The sequence below is a fragment of the Anomalospiza imberbis genome, chromosome 10, assembly GCF_031753505.1.
Source record: "Anomalospiza imberbis isolate Cuckoo-Finch-1a 21T00152 chromosome 10, ASM3175350v1, whole genome shotgun sequence".
NCBI classification, from domain to species: Eukaryota; Metazoa; Chordata; class Aves; order Passeriformes; family Viduidae; genus Anomalospiza; species Anomalospiza imberbis.
This window is the reverse complement of record NC_089690.1, coordinates 10,417,804-10,445,591: the sequence shown is the minus strand read 5'-3', so window position 1 is coordinate 10,445,591 and position 27,788 is coordinate 10,417,804. Positions and strand designations below refer to the sequence as shown.

General features: G+C 46.7%; 1 protein-coding gene across 17 annotated transcripts in view; it reads right to left on the bottom strand.

The window, feature by feature from the left end:
• Positions 1-27,788, bottom strand: part of LPP (LIM domain containing preferred translocation partner in lipoma) — a 334,843-nt gene that overhangs the window by 299,965 nt on the left and 7,090 nt on the right. For 10 of the 17 annotated variants that reach the window (XM_068200654.1, XM_068200642.1, XM_068200656.1 and 7 more), the window contains one exon: positions 11,866-11,971. The exons of 2 other annotated variants lie outside the window; for them this stretch is intronic. The gene's annotated coding sequence lies outside the window, so the exon portion shown is untranslated. Of the gene's footprint in view, positions 1-8,033; positions 10,511-11,865; positions 11,972-13,438; positions 13,488-27,416; positions 27,549-27,618; positions 27,767-27,788 lie in introns of those variants that run through there. 5 more of the 17 variants (XM_068200646.1, XM_068200655.1, XM_068200643.1 and 2 more) reach the window with 4 other exon arrangements.

Genomic DNA, 27,788 nt, shown 5'->3' with positions numbered 1-27,788 from the left:
AGCTGCTCATGAAGACACAGGGAAGAAGGACAGGACAAATGGAATCACAAAACTTGGATCAATTCTTTGTCTTACCATACACGTACCTACACATAAATGTTTATATACACCAGGCAACATCTGTGCAGCTTTGGGTGACCTTTCACCCTTCCTGGTCAGTAAAGAGACTGTAAAATCAGTGCCCTAAACACACCTAGGGGCAAGAGAACACCCAGCAGCTCCACTCCACCCCATCAATGCACGCAGTAGGAAGCTTCAGCAAGGAGAAACCCGTGAAATGCCTCTCGAGCCCAAGGGAGCCATCTGTGGCACCGGCCCAGAGGAGCTCCTGGCAGATAGCCCACGATACTTTCTATTATGTCCTTTAATATTGCCTTACATCTCACACATCTGTTGGCCTCCCTCCCTAAGGGGAAGGCTGGGAGTGACTCCTCTCGTCAAACAGGTCTGCTCCACGCCTCGAGCAACACGAAATCTCCTGAGAGCAGGAATCTCTTTCCCCTCTGAAATCAGGTCACCTCCACCACACTCAACCTCAGCCCACCCAGAGAGTAAAGTCTGAACTAAAACTCAGACACCTTTGGCTGGGCTGGCCATGCCACCACCATTAAGCCAAGTGAAGCAGCCTCTGCAGCACCTCACAGAAGGGGGGTAGGAGAGGAAGTCGTTTTTGACAATGAAAATGTAATGGAACATTTTGTATCGATCCATTGTGGGATGAGTCATGTTTAGAGCGACTCACCTCCTCTTTCCCTTACTTCCCCACTCCCAAATTATGGACTGCAAGAAATGAGCAGAGATAATGGGCAATTTCAGATGTTCTGAACTCGGGTTTCTCTCCTGCTGGAACAGCATACCGTGACAGTAGATGGACTGAGCTCCAGAGATATCCTACATGTTCCCATGCCTTATACTGGCTACAAAAGAATTGTGTCTAACTAATGGGCAATTAGGAAAGAATTAGAAGGATGGGAGACTACTTTGTGGAAGAAATGAGGAGTCAGAAGGAAGATCTGAACAGGATCACCAGTAAAAGGAGACACATAAAAATAGATGGGGATCAGACACAAGCCCCAGAAAAAGATAAACAAGCTGGAGGTAGATTTCTACATATGCACACACACCCCAATCTCTGATTTGCTGTCTGAGTCTCTAGGGGACTAACTAACTTTGAGGGTATAAAGCAGAAGATGACAAGCTGCTTATGCACTTGCCTATTAATGTTTGGCAGTGGGAAACAGACAGAATGTAACCACCCAGCACCCCATCACACGGAGCATTCAAGTCTGACCAAGAAATCTTCCAGCACTGAACTCCAGCCAGGACCAGCACACTCCATTCAGAGAAGAAACTGGTACTTCAAACCCTGGGAGATGACTAATTGCAGTAGCTGAGTTATGGCATAGCTTTTAACACACAACGAAGAGACATTAAGGTCATCTTGACTCTCATCTACACCATCCCCTCCCACAGCAGACTTGCTGCTCTTTTTTTCCTCCTACTCCTTTTCTCACTTTCTTCCCTTCCCTTCAACATTCTTTCCTTTCAGGTCTTCTCACCTCCCTCCATACCCATTTACCTTCCTCTCTCGATCCACTCCTCCAGCACTTGAAAAATCCTTCACCCACAACTCACACAGCAAAAGCCCTTCTCTTCCAGGAATCTGCTTTATCTGCAGTTTGATCTCCAGCAATTACCTGTGCTAACCCTTCCACAGACCTCAAGTGCAAATTTGTCTACCTTGCTTTGCAGAATCTTAGGACAAGGATTGTCATCTCCCCCACTTGTAAAGCACAGGACACATTTACTGGGCTAGTAAGTGATAAATAAGCCACCTCAGCATTTCAGGGTAGCTCACTGTGGGTTCCCTTGGTGTTTGCCTTCCCTCCAAACTAATCTACCTGTAAAACTTTTTCTTCCTTATCTCTGTTACAAGGTTATCACTTGAATTTATTTGCATTTTTCAAAAAAAGTTGAGAGAGGGAGGGTGGGGAAACAAAGGGCCTTTACCAGCTCAGTTCAACCTCAGCTCAAACCCCGAGGTGTAGAGGAGCTTGTGGGAGCACCACAGCCAGAAATAACTCACTGGGATTATTTCAAACCCCACAACTCACTTCTATTCAGTCTTCAGTAGGTTTTTGGACAAGCAGACACACCTGGCTGTTTGCTCAGGGAAAAATTATCAAATCTACATCCAATTCCAGCAGCTGAGCGTGCGTCTGCCTTTGGAAGGAAGCTGGAAAAGAAACAAGTAGACTGTTGAAATGGAAAACTGGGGTAAGGAAATAGAAATTACAAAGAAAAGATTACCCACAAGACACAGAGTGCCTAGAAGTGACTAAGAGGTAGCCCGGGCTTCAGTGAATAAAAATATCAAAACAGGGAAAACAAAACCCTCCACCCATGTCAGAGCCCATGCATGGAACTGGGCTGGCAACCACAGCCAGGCAGGATGAGGGATTTGCATAACAGGTGGAGCACTTCTCAGGAATCAAGGTGATAAAATGCTCATTCAATTAAAATAAGAGGGCAAAAGTACTCGCTAGACAGCGCACTGAGGTGAGATAAAGAACCAGCTTTCAGCATCACGAGAACCTGGGTTGTCTGGGGTTTCTGCTCTCTGGCTTCCTGCACTCCTCCACCACATGTATCTCACCCCGTTTCCCTGCTCCAGTCACTGCAGCACACCCATCCCCAGTGCCCTCCCAGCCTTCAGAAATACTTCACTGGGGACATGCTCAAAAGCCACATCCTTCTCTGTCCCTGCAGCCCTAACAGCCTCTGCAAGGTTATCTGATGCAGCCTTCTGACCCTCACACATCTTGGAGGAGAATTAGCTGGTAACTAACAAAGCACTGCAGGAACCACATGTGTCAGGAAACCCATGTGATAACAGCAGTGTGCCATGAGAAACCTCATCCAAATCTATGGGAAAAATTACAATTTTTGTTACTGGTTTCATCTGAACTCACCAGCCACCCTCAAGACTACACAGCAAACAGGAATGCCTCCAAGTAAATGACAGCGGGGCCATTCAAATCCCCTGTGATTAGACATGGTCACCAAATCAGCAACAAGCAAGACACAATGAAAATTAAGAACAAAAGTGAAACAATCACCTAGAAAAAAATAACAGGAGACCAAGTAAAAACACTGAGCCAACAAGCACCCCTTCCTTCACACAGAATGCACATAGCAGCATTTCACCCAATAGGGATGGATGGAAGAGCTGGTGCTAAATGCTGACCCTGGAAACTTGCCCAGTAGTTTTTACACCACTCAGCACCCTGTGCATAAAAGGGCAGCAGTGGTGACACTCCTAGTGAACTCCTGCTGGCCAAACTGTCTGGCAGGTATAGCTAAAAAAGCTGGGTTTGGAAAATATTGCCTTTTTATAGCTTATCTCAGTGCAGCCAGCTGCCTCACACCTCTAGAAATAGCAGGATTTAACAGCCATGTTTGCAGGGACAGATTTTAAAGGTTCCATCTTCTAAGAAACAACCTACACATTCAGAAACAGGAGGCCAGATTTGTTTTGATACTGGAACCCCCTTCCATATGCTAAGCATACCCACGGATTTGCAAAAACCCTGCTCTGAAAATGGGATGTTCATTCAGCAACAGGCAACAAGTAACTTGCGTTTGCCTTCCTATAGAGTCTGTTCCCAGCACAACCAGCAGCATGATTAGGCTGATATTGCCTTTTGCTGAAAATAGTTGGCATTTTAGAAGTAAAATAGTGGTGGAGGAGAGCATTAAACACTGGAAAAACTTAAATACAAATACCCCACAGGCAAAGCCAATCAGCACCTCTCTGTGGTTCCTATTAAGGTGGAGCAAGTAAGGATCAGATCCCAAAGCATTGTTTTGATTTGTCTGAGGTGATAAGGACTGAGCCAAGAGATTCACTCCTGAGAGTCAGTCCCATAGCTGCAAACCCCAACTCCAGGAGTCTGGAGGAACTTCTTCAGCCTCCTCAACTCTGTCATGCTGCTGAGTGAAATAGGGATAATCTTATTTTCCTAACTTTTAGAAATAACGAGCTTTTTTAGATAAAAAATATCAAATTCCCATGTATTTAACACTGGAAATGCTGATGCTAAGAATGCAAATGGCTCTGAATATAACAGGGCCTTGCAGGATTTCCACAGTACCACCTTTTACTAGCAATAGTTGGACAGTTGACTACAGCATCTTCCTCATCAAGAAATTTTTCATCTTTTTTTTTTTTTAACTGAAGGAAGGGGTACTAAAGACAACAACCTTCTGTGAAATGACCAAAATTCCTATGCAAACAACTCATTAGCAGTGTTCAAATGCAATTTAAATTACTAGTTGTTAAAGTGCTCCTCAATTTCATGGTAAGTTTCCAAGCAAAATTACATGCTATGTACTATTTAATTGATTGTTTTCTACTTCTTACCATCCATTTATTCCCTCCTCCTGTCCTTTTCTTAATTTCAAGGGATGTTAATGACTTTTTCAGGGAAGAAAGGGGAACAGCAAATGGAGTTGAAGAGGGATTTACCTGAAGAACAAGGATGTAGGAGGGAAGTGGCTGCCAAAAACAGGCAGCTTCACCAGAACTTGTCCCTCTGATATTTTTGCTGTAGGGGTGTGAGACAGCACAGTACAAGTATTCTTTTCCTCTCCACCACAAGCAGCCAGGCTTCTGAAACCTGATATTTCTTTAAAATATTGTCCTCCCCCACCAGGACAAGCAGTAAGCACAGTTAACTATTCGAGGACATCAGTAAAGCAACAGGAGCAATTCCTTTCCTCCTCCTGGGCACCTCAGTCCTTGAACCAACACACTCACTGGAAGCAAACAAGTTGTTCTCACTTGGAGATCTCATCCTAAATGCAAATACCTAACTCACAGGAGCAAAGTCCCCCCCCAAAGCTGACTGAAGAATTAAGCTGTGAGTGAGACCTCCTGCTGTGTGACCAGCTGGTACAGGAGAACGTGTATGATAAAGCTAATAACAACAGACATTTCTTAAAAGCCTCAACTCCACTCAGAACCCAGGAAAGAGCAGCTGTACAATTAGGTGAGGTGCCATCTGGAAATTTCTAATGTAATGATATGTGTTGAGATCATGTCACACAATAGCAACACAGATCAACTTTATGAAATATTCAGTGCCCCTTGGTTTACCTTTAAGCAACTGATGCAGAAATATTTTGTGCTCAGAAAAGTATGACTTTATTAGAGTTAAGAGAGATGGGTTTAACAGCATCACTCTGCCCGAGGCCACAAAGCACCCACCTGTCTGCAGGAGCTGAGCACAAACCATCACATGAAATACAGAGATTTGCACATTTCCCTAATCTGCTACACAGTGCCCTAATTTCTGCATACCACAATACTACTTTCCTCAGCATTCAGGCACAATTTAGTACTTAAGGGATCCAAAACCTTTGCCTAAAGACACAGAAAGTATAAGATGTGCAGAGGTTTGCAGCTTTCACCCCTTCCATGCCCACATCTGCCAGTCCCATGCTATCTGGGGCAGCTTCTCTTACCTGCCGTGGGGCACACACACCCAGCCCTCACTCAGTGCATACTGAGCTCTCTCCAAGCACTCAAATCACAGTGCTGGTGTAACCCCTTTGCCAACTATGCAGTGCCAGCCCTGGACTGATCAGGGCAACAGCCAGGATGAAGGATGGGCTGAGAACCCAAACCTCCCTACACGGGAGCTAAACAAGTCCTTTGCGTTTAACACATCATTAAAAGAGATTGAGAGAAGCTTAAGAAAGGCAGGCTTTGAGCTCTCTGAACGCTCTTGAGGGCCAGTGCCATGGAAGGCTTCTCAGGCTGGAGGCTGGTTTACTAGGTGCCAGGCTAGAGGAGGGGAAAAAAAAAATCTTTAGACAATTGTATTAATTTACAGGTCAGCCCTTAATGGCTCTGTTCCTGGAGCAGGAGAAAATCCTTTGTGGATCCTGGATAGTGTCAGTGGTCACTGAATCTGCTCAGGTCCTGGAGAAACACCAGATGGAGAGCCTTGGCAGCCTGCAGTCCCAGCCATGGGCATCGCCTCGTCCTCCAGAGTTCCCCCAGCTCTGCCAGCAGCCACCAGGAAAGGGGGGCACAGGTAGCACATGGGGAGCTCATCCTGCAGTCTGTCCAGTTCTCAAGTCACGTCCTCGCAGGGGTGAGATGTTGCACAGAGAAGGATCAGCACGTGAACATTAAGAGTTACAAAGCACTTCCCCAGACGTGCCAGACAAGCCCTGCCCGGAGTACGGGGTTACAGCACCCAGGCACTGCTCATCCTTGTCTTCCAACAAACAGCACATCCTGGTGAGCAGGAAAGGGAAGAGGGGAACAGAACATCATCATTTCCAGTCCCACTGTGCTGTTCCCATAACTCCAAGCTCAGCCACAGGCAGCTGGTGAAGCCTGGATGTGCCATATCCATGTGCCACCAGAAGCACGGCCACTGCACAGGGGCACGTGTGCACATGCAGAGGCAAAGCACAACACACAAGGAGCAACACAGACCATGGTCCCACTGCCACAATTCCACAGCTTGGCACCACCATGCACGACAGAGGATGAGTGTCTGCTGGGGGAGACCTTGGGCTGAGGCTTCAGGTGCTGTGACAGCTCCATACACGTCCCCAGGGCCCTATTTCCTAAGCCATCGGCTCTCCCCTGCCCGTTCAGGCTGGGCACTCTTTAGGACAGCAGTTCTTTCCTTTGCACCAAGCTCAGCCCAGCCAGGCCTTGACCCCAAAAGCTTCAGTAATCCAATCAGCCTTTTGAAACAACAAAGAATAAATGCAGCTGAACTCTACAAACCCCCAGCACATTTCAGCCACAGAAAAGGCTCCAGCAGTCCTTCATCACTTTTTGTGGCCGAGTGTTTCCTATCACACATCCATCCTCATGCTAGACAGTTTTGTACCTCAAGGACCTGCTGCAAATCTACATATCTGGAAAAATCAAGGAGTATTAAGCTCTATTTAAAAGGGCAAATGAAAATCGACAAGAGGTTTACCTTTCCAACAAAGGTCTTAAATTTAAGATGGAGAGTATGAAGCAATAGGTCTGAAGAAGCCTAAAAATACCAGTTAGCTGAGAAGATACAAGGATTACTAACCAGCATTAGGAGCTACAAAAGGGTTTTCACCAATGCCCCTTCCAAAGTGGAAGGATGAAGTGCAGTGCTTCCCATTTGAGGTGCAGGACTGGCTGCCCCATGACCCCCAGTGCAGTGTTAAAAGCACTCTGTACATGTTACATGCTCCAAATGACAAGAGGAATGCAGGATGGTGGATCTCTGCTCCAGATTCCCCAGCATGGTTTTAGCTGCCATGAATAAAACAGGAAGCGGAGCATCTTCCAGGTTCCCCCCACACCCCTGACTGTCTGGATGAACTGCAGCTTCCTTTCAGGAAATAGAAAGGAATAAGCAGGAGGAGGGGGGTGGGGGAAGGAAAAAAAAAAAAAGACAAAAAAAGAAGCAGCCAGCTACAATATCAGATAGATTAAAAACTTAACACTAAGGAAAAATACAGAACAACAGGAAAAAAACAGACACTCAAAGTTTATCCAGTTACAGTAGCTAAACTTCAACTAAGAGAACAGAGTTAAATATTAACAATTGAGAGAAATATATCCATGTGTTACACAGCCTTTTAACACACACTCTTGCTTAAGAGACAAAAATCATACATAAGCTGTATTTTCCTTGCTGACCACATGAATATATCCTCCTTTACTCTACAGTGCTCTGCTGCCTTGCTGCACTAACAAGTGAAACTAAAAGGAAAAGCATGACTGAATGGGAGCTGGCTTAAATTATCTTTATACCTACTCCTGAAGAAACATTTTGCCTTTGAGACCAATCCAGTAAGCCAACTCTCCCTGCTACAGAAGGTTTCATTGGGTCCCTTGCTGTTGATCCACATGCCTGCCTCCACCAGCAATGCACACACTTTGATGCAATCCATCTGACTAAACAAAACAACAAAAAAAAAAAATCCCAAGTTGCTTGCTATAACAGCAATGATGCACTTACCAGCATTCAGGCAAGCTCCTTTGCTAACGTGCTTCCCTCTCCAGCACATCAAATTTGGAACAAGGTCCAGGAGCAAGAGAGAACTGAAAACTGACCACAACAAGCTTCCAAAACAAGAAAGGGGGGGGGTTAAAAAAAAACCTTACTACAGGAATTCAAATCCTGCTTCCACCAGACCCTGAGTCACCTCCCCTCCCTTGCAATAGATCAGAGCAATGGGTAAACATTTCCAAATATGGAGATCAAAACTCCAAAGGATGTTAAAAAAAAAAAAAATCACCCTTCTCTCCCTGGCTTTGGCACAGGAATGACTTGCCCCTCTGAAGCATGAGCTGAGCACGTTGCCTTTGCTGACCTACACAGAGCCTGGACATGGGGCCACACAAAATCACCTTCAACTGTGCTTCAGAGGCTCCTGACATGATGGGTGACACTGCATCTCTGTCCCCTACTAGGGATGCACAGGAAGATTCAACGGGAGCAACTCCAGGAGTTGTTGCTGCTCAACCCCTGCAACAAACCTCTTTTTCATCCCTCAACTCACCAGCAGAAAACCTCCTAGAACTACTTTTTAGAGTGTTCTCTGAAGGCAAATAGGCAGATTCAGGCTGTGGTTATAGCAACATCAGCTTGGCCCAGAAAAGGCAGGCGAAACCATCAGTCACACCACATTTCACAGGCTGCTCACCTGGCATAGGGAAATCTCCCCTGACCTGGCTCATCAAGCTAGTGCTTTATAAAGAGCACGTATTTGAACTTGCATTACGGAAAAAAAAACCATAAAAACAAAAGACAGCACTGCAGAAAGGCACAAACTGAAGGACAAGACAATATCCCTGCACATACAAGGAGCCCCGGGATGGCAGCACCCATCAATCCCTGCTGGGACACACAGCACTGTATCCCATGTCAGGCAGGAACTGGGGAGCACCCAGCCTCCCCACCCCTGGAAAAGGGACTTGAGTGTCAATGCTCAAACATGCAAATCAAGTTTAAGAGGCAGTTTTCTTAGAGGGCATAACTATCCCTGCAGAGCCTGCATGCACACCAGAGCAACATCCCCATGCCAGCACTGCCACAAGCATCAGTCCTCAGCAGCAAAGGCTGACCTGCAGGCAGCAGGAGCTGACTCTGCCTGCCAGCATGGGACAGCAGCCTCCTGGAAGCTGCAGCCATGGCTCCAGGGGCAGGCAGCCTCTCAGGAATGTGCACAGCAGGACATTTGCAAGGCAAACAGGCTGCCGAGGCAAGGCGATCCAACCAGGCTAGAGTGATTCCCCGGCACCACCCACAAGATGCTATTGAATTTATAGGGAAGGAATTCCAGAGCTGACTCTGCCCATGTATGGCCAAAACAAACTGTAAAAAAGCGACATTACAGTACATCTGGCTTTCACTGGTACTGAGGCACAGGCTTCAGGAGGAGCCGAAATCCTGCAGTGACAGAAGCTCTGCAATTACCTCCAAGAACTGAACAGTGGTCCAGACCCATGGCAGCAAGTTTAGCACCCACAGGTGACAGAAAACATTTAAACCATTGCTTTAAAAGGTAAAAAAAGTTCTCTGCCTTTTAGAATACATCCACATTTAACTCACTGGTCCATCACTACCACTGTTAAAAAAAAAAAACAACCTTGCCAGGCAGCACCAGCACACATTCATTACACTGGTGGCCATAAAGGCAGCTTTAAAGAGACAACAGTCCAAGTGGCACTAGGTGGTACACAGGACAACCTCAGTGCATTGCAGGCTGGGACTAGCTCTCCATGGGTAGCTGATCAATTATTTTTCCAAAAGCCCACTAAAACCTCCCACAGGAGCTGTGTGCCCCAGCCAGCAGCAGGGTCACCCGGAGATCACTCCATGGTCAGAAACAGGAGATACTCTCAAAACTAATGTAAAAAGTGTCAGGCTTGTGCAGATTTTACCAACTCTGATTCAAGTTTTTCAAAAGAAAAGCAATGGGGAACATCTGGAAGAGCAAAAACCCCATCACAGGCATACACCAGCCCTTACAGCTCTGGTGTTCCACCAAAGATGAACAGCTCAAAGTTCTCCTGAAGAATTAAATGCCACCACCTTGCCTGCCCTGCCAGCAGAGAAATATTAGCTGTGTCAGCACGAGAGGTAGAGGGCTTACAGAATGGGAGAGGAATGCAGGCTGCAGTGGCACACATGGTGGGGACAGGGACACAAAACCCAGGGGAGTGAGGGTTGCTCACACTGCCTTTGCCTTTGAAGAGGGGTCAGGCAGGGTACATTTTATGGCTCTTGGGGTTGAAACCTGGAACTAACACTTTTGTGACCTTAGAGGGACTCCCATTTCAGCTGTGAAGAGAGCTGTTAAGAACGGGTGAGAGCACAGGGGCCTGAGCAGATGAAGACAAGCCATTCCCCAGCTCCTGGCAGGCAGCCCAGTGCTGCTCTTCAGTGTGTGGAAGCTATACCCATAGAACTGGGAACAAGTGCACAGCTCTTCCGAGCTGCACTTGCTGATGGGAGACCCACAGTATGGCTACTCCCCCAGCTTGATTTTCCCCAGGACAGCACTAGATCTCCCCTCCTTTTCCCAGCTAAAATGGCTTTATACTTTCTCCCTTGCTACTGTGCTCACTTTAAAAAGAGGCACCTAAACACCTGTGTTCAGCGACTCTGCTTCAGAACACCTTCCACCCCAAACACAGAGGGGAGAAACCAGAGGGATGGACACGTCCATGTCCAACCATAGCCTAACCAGGAGCTCCCTGCTACATGGCAACACAGATCCTCCTCCTTGCCACAGTAGTAAGCTTGGGAAGTGAAACCTTGGGGGCCTGGGAATAAAATCCGACTTAAGCCTCCTGCACAGCACAGCAGTACAGACTGTTATAAAGCAGCCACTGGGTCAGGGGTGGCTAATTTAAATGAAAAATTACAAATTACATAAGCAGGATGACTGAGAATATTTGATTCATAAAAACATCTTGAAGGGGCAGAGAACAGAGGGATTGCTGTAGAATCACAGGGACACAGGCCACGTAAGGCAGACAGCAAAGACCAGGGATGCTCAGACATACAGATGCACAACCATGCACAAAAATGCCTGCTCCTCCACCATGCACAAAGGCAGATTTAGGACTTGAAAGCTGAAGTCCTGTGCAGTCAAAAGCCAGCACAAATGTTTGCGACAGTTCCACAGGCAAAGGCAAAAACCGGGTGCAGAGGAATAAATATAGAAAGAAGTCAGGCAGGCAAAGCAGGTGCTGGCTTGTAAAACCTTGGCCAGAAAGGCTCCCCAGGAGGTTGAATCTGGTAGTTTTGCAACAGCTCCACAGAAAGACAGAAGAGACAGAAAGAAAAAAAGAGAACATGAATGCATATGCATTCTTTAATTGCCATATATAGTATATACAGACATTTGGTATATACACCCCCAAGCTCTCATATGCCACTGTATAGTATATACTATATATGCATTGCCATCTTTGTTTCCATGTGCCTACACTTGTACAGCCTGTGTCTGTGTGTGTATGCATTTCTGGTGTGTGCATTTGTCATTACCCCCACGTTGCCTCTCTGTGCGTGTTATGACACCACACCTCTCCAGAGAGCGTGTCTAAAGCCTCAGCACCTTAGCCTGGGATGGCTTCTGGACACTCACAGCCTCTCACTGCTGAGCCCTTCCCCACCAAAGTCTCTGGGTGTAAGCACCACCAGGGAACCATGAGTTTGTCCTGTATTTTCCAGTGATCCCACTCTCGCTCCAAACTTCGAGAGCCAGGAACAAGGTGCCACTGTCAGAAAAGCCTGACATCTTTCTTGTCCCTTGTGCCTTTGAATTGTGTGTACATACCAGTTCTCACGCTGCACAGCCTTACTGGTGGGATGGACTCAGAGCAGGGCGTTTGGAAACACGCAGGGCTCCACCAGACTCACGACTTCAAGTTTCTTTCCCAGCCCTGAAAAGAGAGAGACTTGAGTGATGCACACTGTTTGGGCTTCCCAACAGCTTGCCTCCAAAGCCAGCAATTTAACCCACACAATTTCTGGGAAATGCAGCATTTTCCTTCCCAGCTTTCTCAAGTAGAAGTGTCCATGCTTATTGGACTACTTTCAGCACCTCCAAAAGCAAGACTCACTACCCTGAACTGGGCCAGTGACCAGCAATGACCAGAAATGTCAGCTGCCAGAGTCTGGCCCACTACTCACACCTCCTCCCGTCACCGCTTCTTTACTGCTCTTAATGCCATTGAGAAGGGAAAGGGATAAGGAGATGCCAAATGAGGCATAAAATAAGAGTACAGGGTGAACCACCACCCATCTCTGGCCTTGGGCAGAGTGAGGGAGCTAGAAGGTGCCATTTAAGGCATTTTGAAGCTCATGGAGTTACCATTACTGTGAGCACAGCTACACCACCAGCCCTCCCCTCTCAGCACAGCCTTTTCTCTCTGGAGCTCTGTACAATTCCCAGTGGGGGCTGTGTCACCCTTTCCTGAAGCTGAGAAGCAGACACCACCTTCTCTTGATGTGACCTGCTCAATGCTGTGCTTTCCCCTTCTGCAGATGATTAAGTTAGAGCAGAGGGGACAACCAGGTCATGTGGCCACCATTCTGCACGTGGCATGGGACATGCCAGGACACATGTCAGGGTGCACCCTACAGACACCACCAGCATCTGAAGCACACACTCCTTCCTGTCCCCATCAGCCCCTGGCCAGCATCCCCTCCCAGCCACATCCTGGTCACTCTAAAGCCCTATCTCTGCCCATGACAAGCACAAGCTTGTCATGACAGCTCAGCAGAGAAAGCTTCTGCTATTTGCTGCTGTCACTATGGAAAAGCTCAGTTCAGACTTGTTTGTTGTACCTGTGCTGTTTATGATGGTGCATGTGAGCCCACAAATCTACAACAAACAAGGACCAAAATGTGTTGGTGGCTCATGGTCCAAGCCCCTCTTCCCTGTCACACAATGAAATGGCTCCCTGCCCTTCCAGCACCCCTTATCCCCCATGCAATGCCTGAGGCTGCAACAGCCAGGAGAGCGACAGGGCTTTTGCCTCTCCCAAGCAGAGGCACATGTCCACTGTGCCAACACAAGAGCACACTGAGCTTCATTCTGACGCAGCTCAGTCCCATGGTCCCTGTTCTAGCACCCAGCCCTGTTTCAACACAGGGATAGGCAGGTCTGAAAGTCCCCAGGACCATCAGAGCTCCCCTAAGGTGTTATGAAGGCAAAACCAACTGGAAATTCCAATGGTCTCTCCCTCTCACTGCAGGGATGAAGATGAGTAACTGCAGAGGTTTATTGCTGATTAACTCAGCCAAAGAGCAATTTCTCTCCATCCATCAACGAGGAGACAAGAACAAGCAAATATTATGGTTGCGCATGTTTACTTTTCATTTTAAAATTATGTGGAGTCACATACAATTTAGGTCCTTCCCACAGGCTCCTGGCAAAATGCCCTTCAGTCTTATCTGCAAAGGCAAAAGGCAACAACACTCTCCTCTGATTCCAACACTATTCCAGTTCCACTCACAACAACCCCTCCAGGAGCTCCAGGTAAGACAATACTTCTTGGGACACAACCTGTGTTTAAAAAATCTTGGTTCGGGATTGTCTCTCACCAGGTTTAACTCACAAAATGTTCACAAGATCAGTGATAGGATTTGGCCAGTTGAACTGCATCTTCCTGGCTTTGCTTCCCACATCAGCTGTCCCTGTCACCTGTGACTGGGTTCCTGCAGCAAGGTGAGCAGGACACCACATAGCCTCCTTGAGGCACCCAGCTGAAAACTTGCTGTGAAACCACCCTCTCAGCAGCAAGTGGGGCCCAGCACCCCATCGATGCCCAGGATAGCACTCAGGCACTCCAAACTGACAGCACATCCACAGGTGAGCAGGACAGGGACAGCCTGACTGGTCACAGCAACACCCACCAGAGCCAGTCTATCACACTACTCCATTAAAGACTAAATTATCAGAAGCAGTTCCTTCACTCACTGCCTGACAATAGTACTGCTGTATTACTGACAGCAAGAATCAATGTTTCTCAAGAAAAAAATAAATATGAACTTAACACACAAGTACAGAAAGCAACTTTTTCTCTTTGCAGATTTAAATCTAAAACCAGTAGTTTACAATGTCTGAATTTAAGCATCAGTCCTGTGTTATGGCTTAAGTTTTCTTAGATTGTTCATATTTTTCAGGAATGGACAGTGGAAAAACCTCTGCAATAATTCAAAGTTTCAAAGAGCAGAAGTCGGCACTTTCAGACAAATAGGCATCCCTAACATAACTCCACAGCTGCCTCGTAGAAATGGAAGTAACCAGACACCACAGTCCCTTTAAATGAAAAATCTACCTGTGAAAATGACTTCAGCTAATTACACTTTTCCCGGAACAGTCTGGTTTGAATGGCATCTGTTTTTCTGACTACTCAAAAGCTGCATTCACTTTTAATCTCCTTTACACTTGAAAGTGTTACCAATATTTAGAGTCTATTTATTACTATTATTATGTTTTAAATCAACATAGCTGTACTTGTTGAAGCCCAAGTGCAAACACCAGTTGAAGTGGGATAAAGCTGCCTCATGCTGGGATCCTTTGTTCCATTCCTTCATGAAGCAGATGGTTCAACCTGACAGCCACAAGGAAAATTGTCATTTTAACTGTTCCAGTCACCAATTTTAAAACACAGACAAGCGCTCAGCCAGTCACCCATCAGCATGAACTGACATGGGTCCCCCATTTTGATTGGCAGGTGCACGAACAGTTCCCCAGATGCCAACCTCATTCAATCTGACCTTTTCACTTTAAATGAAAACCACTTAAAAGCCTGCCCTGTTCTGTCATATGTCTTTTTATGTCTTTCCCACTCTGTGCCAATATATGTTATTTGCTGGCCAAAGTTCCCAAACTCAGAAATCTCACATTATCTCCCTCCATTGCCAGAGCCCTGACTCTCAGGCACTCTGGCCACTGCAAGCACTAAGGGAGCTGTCTGAGATCTCCACATTCTCACACATTGGAAAAAATCAGATCCCTTTCACACAAATCTCAATTTGGAGTCCAACTCTGACTTAAAATTCAGCTTATATGCATCGGTAGCTTTACACCTGAACACAGCCATACATAGACAGGTACTCATCTTTCTATGCCAGGACAGTGACACATGCAGGGTCTGGCCCTAACAGTTTTCTCTGTTAGCATCTGTGCTTCTCAGGTTTCATAGATTAAAATTAAACTGCTCAATTCAACAGTACACTGCTGTAGTTATCTAATAAAAGGATCACACGAGACAACAAAAGCTGGGGACGCGTTTCCCCCGCTCAGCTGCCAGCACGGCACCTGCTCAGGGAGTCACCAACATAAACAGCCTGGCTGCTGCCTTTTGGGGTGTCAGATCCTGTGCTGGTGAAAAGCAATGACTCTGGGAATGGTTTCAGTCTGCAAGGAAGCACACACACCTCCCAGATAGAACTCGGGACAGAGCTGCTTCCAATTCCACTACAACCCCATGTGTCAAAATTAGCTATAATGGGGCTTATCATTTCCGAGCTCCTGGTCCAGCCCTTGTCCTGGAGGAAAGCTGATCCTGACCGCAGCCCAGACCGTCAGCTTGGCTGGGGAAAAAGAGCTCCCATAAGAGAGCAAACTCCCTGGAAGCCCCTGTGTGCTGCAGGGTGCAGAGCCAGGTGCTAAAAGCATTGCCCCAAGGTCCTCCAGTAGTGCACAGCAGGCTTTGGGACTAGGATATATATTTTTGTGTTTGCTGTCCCACTTGATTTTCACGTTTGTCCCGGTGATCATTAAATGTGACTAAAACAAGAGGGAGAAAATAACTTAGGAGAACAGGGGGAAAAGAGAACACTTCAGCACAGTAGGGATGACATCCAACTTCCACTGAAGGGATGACATCCAGCTGCCCCAGAGATTGCTGTATTATAGGAAATGAAAAGATCATTCAGAGCAGAAGAGCTCTAAACAGCAACTAAGGAAGCTGTGAGAAAGCCCTACCTACAAGCATTCCAGCAGCCAGGAACCACCCTGAGCTGGAGCCACTGGGTCACGATGGTCAGGAACTAACCCAAAAGCAGGATCAGCCTTGCTGCACTGCTGTTATTTTAAATGCCCAAGGACAGCTAGAAGAATAGAGTGGCTAAGGAATGAGAGGAATCAGCATGTTTGTGCCAGAAAGCCTGCAGGTCCCATGCTGGAGCAGCCTTTCAGCAGCTCCTGTCACTGCCAGCAGCACTGCCTGTGATTTACATGTCTGTAACTGACACCAGGATTGGATCCCTTATTTTCAAGCACAGACTACTGACCTCACGCTGCTCACATTCCCTCAGTTTACTGGAAGATTTTCAAAGCATCCTCAGTGAGTTTTATTTTCATTTTTTCTTTTTCCCCTACTGTTTGCTGTCTGCATTTCACTAAGCCTGGTCAGAGACATGCTGAGCAAGAGGGGGGCACTTTCACTTTCTCACTCGAATGCACCCCAGCTTCTTGATCAAAGAAGGACGATCAATCATGCAGTATCAGAGTACCATGGATCCTGGGTTTCAAACAATGGAGGAGGTTTTTCAACCCAAAACAGAAAAGATGCCATTCCCTCACACCCCAAGGAATGGCCATCCTCCCCAGGCAGCACCAGCGGAACAGTGCCCCAATACACCTCTTGTGTTTAAGCTGCTCAGTCAAGAAAAACACACTGACAGTGCCCAGGAGCACAGGGAGCAGAGCACTGCTGTACCCCAAGGCAGAAGCCCAGGCCAGCATCTCCTGCTGAAATCTCCTAGGGCAGAGGTGGCACATGTTTGCTGTGCCCAATCTAAGGGGTTTATTGTAACTTTTTATAATAAAGCATAATGTTCCTTTTACCATTTTAGTTTTACATGGCCAAAATTCAAAGGCAGAGAACACCTTCTCCCAGGCTTGCTCAGGTGCCACCACAATGAAACCCTTGGCAGCATGGCAGGCCTTCTTATCATGGTCCTTTAAGCCATTTGTAAAAGAAACTTTTAAAACTTGGTGCCTTCATGATCAGTCTTCCTGTCCAAGGCTCACATTTTTGGTCAGATAATTTGAAAATAGCAACAAATAGCTGGCAGACAACTGGATTCCACACTCCTGTGCCCATGTTGTATTTTTGAAAACATTATAATCCATGGAGATGTTTAGAAAAGCACAATCAACCAGGATCACTAAATCTCTCTGGTTTAGAAATGTTTGCCCCTCCAAGCATTAACCATCTTCTTTCACCTTTATACCTTAACAGCAAAGGTATTTAAGTCCAGGACTGGCCTGTCCCCATTTCAGACTTAAATACCTCCAGGTAGGATGAGCATGTATTAAAAAAAAACAAAACCAACAAAAAATCAAAACTTTCTCAGTGTTGCTGCTCCCCTTTCCAAATAGCTGCTGGGAGAGGCCAAAGAAGCTTATTCCTTCAAGAAAAAAAGGAAAAAGCTTGGATGGGGCAGAGAGGCCCAGGTAAACGTACATATGTGGCAATCACCCAGCAGCAAGTGGAGAAGCCTCACCACTGACTGTACCTCATAAAAACATTTCTGTTTTCAACAAATATTTTTACCGTCACAAATAGAATAATAGGAAAAAAAACAAGTTTTTTTTTTTCCTTACAAGAAATGAGTTGCAAGTTGACATTTCCCTCAGAAAGCTCCAATTTGAGAAAGGACACATTTATTCCAAATATAGATAAAATTTCTGGAGCAATTCTGAGAAGCCATAATACGTGCTTTTATTACATCTGAAAAGTACAAGGACCAGAGATGCCTGTGTATGCATCTGCCCTCTGAACAAGAGAGTATCATTACTTCCATCACAGATAGGGACTGAGACATGCAGAAGATAAATTAAAAGGCTGGTTTACTTCCTAAATTACCCTGACTTCAGCTGGAAGCCAGACTCCCAACTCAATTTGGCCCTTATGGCAAAGGAATAAAAAGAGAAACAAATAGTAGGGGCAGCACTTGAGGCTCTGCTTTATGCTTTTCCTCCATGTGACAGAGAAACTGGGCTGCTCCCAGAGAGTCCCTGCTCCAGGGCAGGGATGGGGAGGGACAATGGCAAAGGTGCTGCCCTTTACTTTGCTGTGGGTGACAACCTGCTGTGACCATCACACAGAGCCCTGGACCTTCACTGCAGACAAAACTGCTGCCCCTCTCCTTCCCCAAAGGACATCCGAACATCACCACCACCAGCCCTGCAGTGTGCAAACCCCAGCCTGACACTAATAACCAGAAAAAGGGAGAACGAGAGAGTGTCCTGCACTGACAGCGGCACGACAAGGGGAAGGAAAGGCAGTTCCAATGCCCCAGCTCAGCAGAACCATGCACATGCTGTCCCACAGCACAGCTGCCAAACACCCATCTACCCAGCACAGCGACCTGGTGATCTGCCTGCAGGATGACATGCAGCTCCATGCACTTCCCCTGCATGCCAGGGAAGGACTTGCTCCCCCAAAAGGTGACAGAGGTGGGGACAGCACACAGTTGCCTGGCACTCAGCATTATACATGTTCCCATCCTGCCAGCTGGGACTTGGGCACAAGAAAAGGGAAGGTGGCAGAGGTGGGATACCCCTTCACCACCTAGTGCAAGAGAACCAGCACACACAGACTTCCATGAGAATTCTGTCCCACCAAAGGGGCTCAATTAATTGCCTGTAAAAGGAGACCGTGATTTATCATTAAACTTTCCAGCACAGTAAGGGCAAGTATTGTCACTTCTTTACGCTCCTTAAAAATAGATGATAAAAAGGATTTAGACCTTCCGTGGCATTGTACCTTTACCTGGAGAAGTAAATACAATGGACTTTCACTGCATTTCCTTTATTATTTGCCTAGAGCACCGACAATTACTATTACCTTGAACCTCTTTGATTTGGTTCACTTTGTCTGCATTCCCGTTTCTCAGTGAAAAGAAAGAGGCTTATGGTTTGCAAAGTGGCAAAGTTAGCAATTATACGTCTCCCAGCAGCCTCACTGGAACTCATTGGTGCTCACAAGGAGAGATCACACTTCTTCCCATGTACCTGATGGTTTCTCAGCGCAAAGTTTTCTTGGCTACTAATTTTCTGTGTTCTTCCAAGAGCTTGCCATGTGATATCCTCCAACCTGCTACACCTGAGCGCTGTATTCCGGAAGAGTTCAGATCTACTCATTCGAAACATTCGCTACAGCGTGTGATCGCAACATCACACCAAAGGTACAAACCACTCGAGACCAGGAAAGGGCTCTTCAACCTTCTTCTGTCTCACTGTGTGATTCACAGGAGCACCTAACAGCATAACACAACCATCACACCTGTCTTCACCTACTCCTACCCTGCCATACTAAGCCTGTCAGCAGGAATTTTGTCAGCAGCATTTGAAGCCAGCATTTGTTACCGAGCCAAGTGTTTTTATTTTTCTCTTGGTGATGGGGAAAAACAGAAGGGAACTGCGTAAGCTTTTGGAGGCAAAGATCTCTCCAGGACTTGCCAGACAGTACTTTCAAAGACTGAATTGGCACAGCATCAAAGAAGTTGGCATCCAATGTGCAAGCAAGACCAGCTCCATGACAGCCATCAGCCAGGCTCAAGGAGCATTAGCAATTGCAGTCGGGAAAACAGAAGGCAGAGGAGGAGACAGAAAGACAGACTAATAGTGCTGCTTTCACAAGAGGTACAGACATATGCCTGGTCACCACCCAAGAAGGAAACAGAGAATAAAATGAGGGGGGACCTTCATGATCAACTGCAACATCTTAGGTAGACATCAGTGGCCAAGCACAAGTCAAGACTGACCACACAGCAGTGTGTGAGATACCACACTTGGCCTTCAGCCTAGGAACAGGAGACACATGTGGGAGCAGTGTGGGAAGAGCTGGCAAGCAAAGGCTATGTCCTGTCAGGGCTGTGAATCTGCATGGTGCACACAGGGGCTCACAGCAGCCTTGTAAAAGCCATTTGCCCATAGCCATCATATATATAGTTCCAACCCCCAGAAACACAGCTGACCTGATCACCAGGTCTTTACCAGCATTCACAGAGACCACAGAAGGTCAAGAGAGTCATCACCCAGGAACAGAGGACAAGCACAGTGAGCTCAAAGGGAACTTGACAGGCCAAAAATGACTGCAGTCACAGAGGAACGAGGAGAAGTCGCTCATGTCACCCTCTTTTTCTGAGGCGTTCAGAGGCAACAAAGACTCTGACCTTTGATTAAACCACACTACTCTCACAAGAGGGGGTGACTTAGGGGCTCAGGAACTCAGAAACTATTTATCTCAAGGTCATGGGTTCATACCCTCTTCAAGTTCTTTTTTTTTAGTCAATTAAAACAGGAGACTTGATCTGCATTAAAAAACCCGTTGCTAAGGGCACAGCCAGATACTGCCTCATCAAACAGGCAGATTAAGAAAATAACAGCCCCTTTGCCGCTCTCTGCACATGCCACAGCAGAGCACAGCAATTTTGGGAATGCTCCTTGTACAAAGTGAACACAACTCGCTTTTGTACCCAGGGTTGAAAAGCAAAACAGGGCATTGCAGATGAGCAGGCACAGCTGCCATCACCAGCCTCTACAACAGGTCAAACACGTCCATTTCCAGAGCATAATGAATAGAGCTGACCCAGTCCCAGCCTCTGAACCTAGTCCTGAGAGATTCCTGCCCACCCTGATGCCATTCCTTTGAGAGGATGGATGCTCAGCCACTGACTGCTGCCCAGACAGCCATTCCTCCTACCCCAGCTGGTGCTCAGAGGCCCAAACCCCACCACGATGTAATGGTGAGGAGAAACAGAAGGCTGGAGACGTGCTTCTGCTTTTCACACACAGAGCAAACAGCAGTTGCAGAGCTCGAGGCCCTGCTTCCAGGGAGCCCAGCCACTTTGGACTGGACATCTTTCGGCCCTCAACCCAGCAGTGCCATCAGCCAACCCTTCCCATTTGCATGGAAGGAGCACAAACACTTGCATGGACACCCAGAAGCAGATGAAAATGGAGAAACCCTCTGATCCCCTCCTGCTGCAGGTACAGTCCTGTCAAGGCAAAAACTTGACAGAAGCAGAGACTAGGCAAACAGAAAGGAAAGGGGGCATCTTCCACTGTAACAGCAGGCCCAATTCAACATATGAATCAAAGTTAATGTGTATCTGAAACCAATTACTTGCATAGATAGAAACTAAACTATCTAGGAACTGGGGTTCCTGGTAGCAAGCACACACATACATTCAAAACATTTTTCTTTTTCTACTTCTTGCTGGTTTTTAGCCAATAAAAAGCCAAGATAAAAACATACTCTGGCACACACAGGGTACATGCACTCACTTCTGTCGCCTTTAATGGCTTCCGACCAAGAAAACACATCCTTGATCCCAAATGCAATTATTAGCTTCATAACATTTTTAACAACCCTGTGCTTCTTCTATATTTATCCTTTGGTCCACCAGCAGATAAAGGATTCAAGTACAAATTCCCTGTGCACCAGGACAGAGCTGCTGACCCTGATGGGGCCCTCCCATGCATCAGGGCCAGTGCAAAGTAACACAGCACACAAGCAAGGGGTTTGGAAAAAAATAGGAAGTCAGCATAGTTTTGCTCTGTTCACCAAAGATGGTAATTATTTTGGCAAAAAACTACGTACCCTTTTGGCTTTTAATTAGCAGCAAACCAAGTCCACTTGTCTCCTATGAACAAGAAACTATTAGGGGTTATGGATACCCAACCAAGGTAAACAAATCTGTACCAGTCCTTCACCCCCAGAATAACTTCTGATTGTCAAGCACAGTTACCAGGGGAATGAATAGCTTTTCCTGCAAGCTAGTCACTCAATTAAACTAATGCAGACAAAAAGGCTGGGCAGCAGCCGCCGGCAGAACGGGCTAGAGTCAGATGCACACACTCGGTGCAGCAAAGCGACTGCAGCAGGTTCAGAGCAATGAGGGACAGGATAAGCAGCCCACAGCCCCTGTCATCACAGAAGACACCCAAGACTTGTCCTTGAGGTGCTGAATGGCAAAAACTGGTGGGGTCTGTGCCCTGAGGAGACTCCAGGAAGTTTTAACTACATGCAGGTATTCAGAGCCATCGTTTACATTTCATGGACACTATTGAAGAACTGAGTAGGGAAACACCTAAGGAAAGTTCTTGAATTATTAGTAACCAGAATTATCCAACTGCTGCCCCAAGCACTTCACTTAGCAGCCTTATAATTACAACTCTGCCTATCCTAAAATCAGGACAGACACCCAGCCAGAGCAGAAATAGAGGCCAGGAGAAATGAATATGATCCTCAGTCCCTCTTGAACACTTCTTGAATCACAAACTGGAGAGTCCAGAGACAACTCCAGAATAAACTGCCACTTTCTTGTTCTCAGAGGTGTTAAAGCTTTCAACTAAATGTTGACAGCTGGGGAAAGAGAGGAACTCAAGTAAAGGATACAGTCCAACCGGGACTTCACACACAACCCCTACGGAGGTGGACAGATCAGCACATGGACAAGGCAGGCAGCAAACAAAATCCACAGCTCTCTCCTTTCAACTAGACCTTAACAAAGTGGGAGTGTATAAACATATTGCTAAATCCCATTCTCCCTCACAAACTAAAGGAAGTTGTGTCTTTGATGTCAATGGAAGGCCAGCCTTCACACACTGTGGCAGAGCAGCCTGAGGCAATGGCAGCAGGTGCCCTGCCGAGCTGAGCCCACACAGCCACCAACACACACAGCTCCAATGGGATCCTCTAGCAGGTGTTACTGCAATCCTGGGCATCTCTCTAGCAAAGTGCAATGATATTTAACTTCCTTATGGGCTCTGGAAGCTGTCAAACATCTGTTGGGATTAGCTGGTTCATGTTTGAGAAGTGCACACAAACGCTAGTGTAAGGAAGGGGCTGGCCTATTTATGGATGGGAATGCTGGACCAAAACCCAAACCCACACGCTGTATTTGCACATACGGCTGTATCTCCCCTGACACATTTCACTGTTTTAGGATGGAGGCACGAGGTGTTCCCCATAGCTTACAGCCTACTTCTGGTCGCTGGTAACTTCAGTTAGTCATACTGCTCCCCTCCTCCATTTCACCCCATCCAAATGCACAACTGACTTTTGCTAACAGGCTGGGCCAGCACAGCTCTACCAGGAGCCCCCAGATGGGGGTTGCCCTGTTGCAGGGGAAAAAATCACCTTCCCCCAAGCTCCATCCCACGCTCTGGGGTGCTGCAGATCACACTCACAGCCCACAGACCTCCAGCAGGCTCCCAAACACCCAGCTGCAGCTGATCAGCCACCCAAATTCCTCGTGGCAAGGGACTTTACAAGTTTCATGTTTCTCTTGGGTGTCCCTCCCTCACACAGAGGCCTTCTGTGAGTAAGGGCTGAGGAATGAGACAGCAAGTATGCACAGCTCACAAACTGCAGCAATAAACAGCCTTGAGGAAGATGAACTCCCCAAGAAGGAAGGGAAGAGCCCAAGTGGGTTCCAGACTGAACCATGCACACTTGTTACAGGGACGAAAGTGGCAATGGCTTGCAGTGGCAGAGCCACAGCAGCAGAATGTTCCCATGACCCAGAATTGCTTTGCACAAAGTTGCAAATCCTACATGTACTGCTCTGCTCTGTCAGAAGCTACTGCTTCCCTTTCCTCCACACATTTCAATACTTATCAGGTCTTTATCTTAGTCACATTCTGCTAACAAGCACTTTTTACATCTTTTTGATCTTTGATCATAATCAGTCACTATGTCTGCAAGTCAATCATTCTGCTTTTTCTCTCAGCATTCTTGTCTCCCAGGGCAGGACCTCCTCAGACCCAGACGTCACTTCACGGGTGCAGCTTGTGCTCTGTGCTTGGCTTCACAGGAATTTGATGCACACTGCTTGCCAGACTCACAACTCTCCTTCAGGTAGAAAAACAAGTGTCAGGCCCAACCCAAGATGCTACGGGTCAAATTTGGAGATATGGCCAGCAAAAGAAAATATTGGCTATGGGATATGGAAACAAAAACAAAAGACAAAGGAACCCAGGAGTATACCAATACCCAGAATTACTCATGTCTTTCATTAGATGGATAGGTCTTGTCTTTCTGGAGATCAAAAGCATCTGGAATCACTTTCATTCTACTTCAGGCAGAATTTGCACAATTAAAACACACAATATATGCTCCCATTCTAGCAGGTGCCTCTACCAAGGGAGTTGAAACTAAATGAAATGAGCCTGTTTTCTGATAATACAGCTACCTTTGCACATCCAGCTCCACCCATCAAAGTAAGCACACCCTTAATCAGACATGAATCAAATCACCTGAGACACAAGAAATTTACCAAGAGTTCTTGCAAAAACCCATCAGGTTGCTTGTGCCTCACTGCACTTCAAGGGACAGGGAAAAGAAAACATGGGCAGACAGCTGCCCTGAAGCCAACAAAGCTGGAGCAGATCACTTTCACTTGGACTTCTGGATGTCTGGCAGACCACTTTCACTTGGACTTCTGGCACTTGACAGCATAACCCAAGACCTAACACACCACCTCAGGTGTGCAAATGAATACAGATTGGAGGCTTGGCCTATGGCGTCCAGGGAAGCAGGGTGATGTGGATCTGAGTACGAGAGCTTAGAGTGGCCCTGACCTCAAACAGGGTGGGGACAAGCAGCACAGATGATCACTAACACACTGGAGCAATCCTCTATCCTATCCCAGGGCAGAGCACAGAAAAAGCAATACACACCACAGTCCAAAGGCGAGGTGATATCAAGCCACCTGCCCTGCATCCTCAGAGAAATTTGATACCCAGCTGTAGGAACAGTGCCCAAAACACACTGCCTGTAGGCTGTGTGTGCAATGAGGGCATGGAGTAACAAACTTCATCCAGAATGACTTATAAATGAACACACCCTGCAGGGATCCTCATGCGTAGTAAGGCAACAAGCTCTGCTCCTGTAGCTCCTTCTCCCAGGCTACAATGTAGTCCTTAAAAATTTCTCAACTAACTTCCCCACCCTCCACACACCCCAAGTTCACAGTTCTCCCACACAACAGAGCAAAACATGCCGTGCCAAGCCAGGGAAGGAGGCACACAGGCACTCTATGAGCTGTCATCCTTTCATCCAGACACTTCAAGGACCTGGATGGGTGGAGTGCCTTGGAAAGACATGCTCACTTATATTGTTTTAAGTCCACCTGCTGCTCTGGCCACATTCCCAAACCTCAGGTGCAGAGGCAGACACTCAAAGAGGCACTACAAGCCAAGAGCCCCGTGCTAATTCCTGCAGTAATGCAGTTGTCCAAGGCATCATTCCTTCCTGCTTCTGCCCCACAGTCCTTTACTTAATGCCACTGCTACAAATATGCACCACTCACAATAGGATCTCCTGCTCTGTATAAGGCTGACTCTTCACTGCAGTGAGGCTCTGGTCACTCTGCAAGCTACAGTAGAAGCCTGACATCTCCCCAGTAACTTTAACCCCACTGCACTTCGTTTGTTCCCCATCCATCTGCCTTGGGAACAGGTTAGGATTTGGGTACAGGACAGTGCTAAAACACTTGCTTATCTTCAGGCACACAAGTAACTGCAGAGTTCAGCGGGATTACTCATACACTTGAATTTCAAACTTACTATGCAGAAGGTTCACCAAGACCTCCTTAAATGGCAAAGATGCAATGGTGTGTTTTCCCAGCTCAGCTCTGCATCCCAAGGAACTCGAAAAAGAAATGGATTCTCTGAAAAAGCACCAAAGTGAAACTGTGCTAAGGAAGGCATAATTCTCTTTCTCAAAAAAAAATAGCCTGCAGGATCAGAAGTGATGAATAAGCTTTAAAAGAAGCTTCAGACCCTGAAAAATGTTAGTCACACTGTACATGGTAAAACAAGTCACTGAGGAAGCATCTAGCAGTTGATGTGAAGTCCTCATTGCTTCTACTCCTTGAAAGATGTTTTTATACATAAATACCCCCTGGACCTTAACCATCTCTGTGGCTCATTTCTGGACCTCCTCACCACCACATTTCAGTTCCAACAGCATTAAGCTGCTCTAGCCTCCAAATGCTAGAGGCAAAGACCAGCTTCCACACTAAGCTAGGTAGTTTAATACTCATGCAAGGTAAGTACAGGCATTGCCCCCACTCAAAGATAATGATGATAATGCGTAAGAGGCAGGTACAGCAGGAAATATGGGAGAAGATAAGCATAAATGCAAGGAACAGTTCAGAGTAATCTCTGGAGCTGAGCAGAAAGGATGCTAACTTCAGTCTGTAATTACAAACAATTCTTCTCAACCATTTCTTTGCTTTATTATCAGTTATGACTGCACACTTAAGAGAACAATCTTTGTCTAACTCCTTTTTACTCCATGATTTCAGTGTCAAGGGTGATGTGAGACAGCTAGTTTCATGCCTCTCCAAGCCTCAGTGTCCCACCAGTAAAATGGCAAGAATAAGTTTCCTTCACATTGGGAAGGCACTACAAAAATACTTCCTCCAACTTCCAAAGTGCTCCAATGAAAGAGCAAAGAGTGCTCCAGAAAAGCACAAAAGAAAATTAATAACTCTGCATTCTGTCTCAAAATTGAACAGTACATGGCCTGGGGCCACACACTGCACAAAGAGAAAAGCAACTGAGTAAGACGCTCATTAAGTATCACCTTCCACTCTGGACACAAAGAGTAGGTACTCTGGCAATTAAGTGGCTATATCATAAAACCTGATTGCAGGGGAGGCTGAAATTAAGGTTTCAATTACCTTCATTCTGGCATTTCATAGCTTTGGAGCACTTGGACTTTGCAACTTAAACACCATTCTTTTAACAAAGTTCACAGCATGCAAACAACTACAGGTTTGCCACGTGGCTGCCACAATCACTATCCATTTTTTTCTAGGGATATCCAGATTATAGGCTTGTCTTGGCCACACTAATACCTCGAGGTATCCCTCAAGATTTGCCCAAACCCACGATAAGCAAATCAAGTCTTATCTCAAACAACAAGGCGTGTAAAATCCAAGCCAGCCGATGTCCTTCAGCAAAGAGCTTGAACAGGAACTTCATTGACACCCAGGCTAGTGAGGCAGTGATGATGCAGCAGCTGGAGCTACAACCACTTATCAGCTGCTAATTCAATCACTCTCCCAACCCAGACGCTGCTGCTTGCACTATCTGGGAGACTCCTTGCTTTCATTCATGCCTCACTAAGTGGAGTAATTCAAATCTGTTAAGGTGAGGTAATAAACTGCTGAAACAGAGATCTCCTTAGGGTACGTGCACACAGCACGTTGAAAATGCACATTACTGACACAGACACCAGCCCAGCTGGGGTACAACCACCACAGCCACTGCAGCAGGACCACCCACAAGTCACCTGTAACAACACCCCAACATTCTCCGTCCAAAAAGCAAACCTCACCAACCTGAACTCCATGCAGCAGCCACACCACTGAAAAAGCCCTACGGGAGATACTTAAACATAACAGAGCCAAGTTTAAGGGAAGGTTTAAAGTTGGACCATTTCTAGCCCACCACAAAGTGCAACCCTACCCACCCCATGGGGCTCCACAGATTCCTTTTCAAGGCCTGTGGGACAACCTGTCAATTCAGTCTCCTGTATCCCACCTGCCTTTGCCCAGCTGTCTGGGCTGGTCTCACAACTGAGCAGCTAGGTCCTGGCTCCTTGGCAGTATTCCAGCCCCCAGCCCCACAGCCCTGACATAGGCTCCCCATGTGAGAAGAGATCAGGAGCAGAGGGAGAATAGAAGATGACTCCTGATCCCAGCAATGAGATC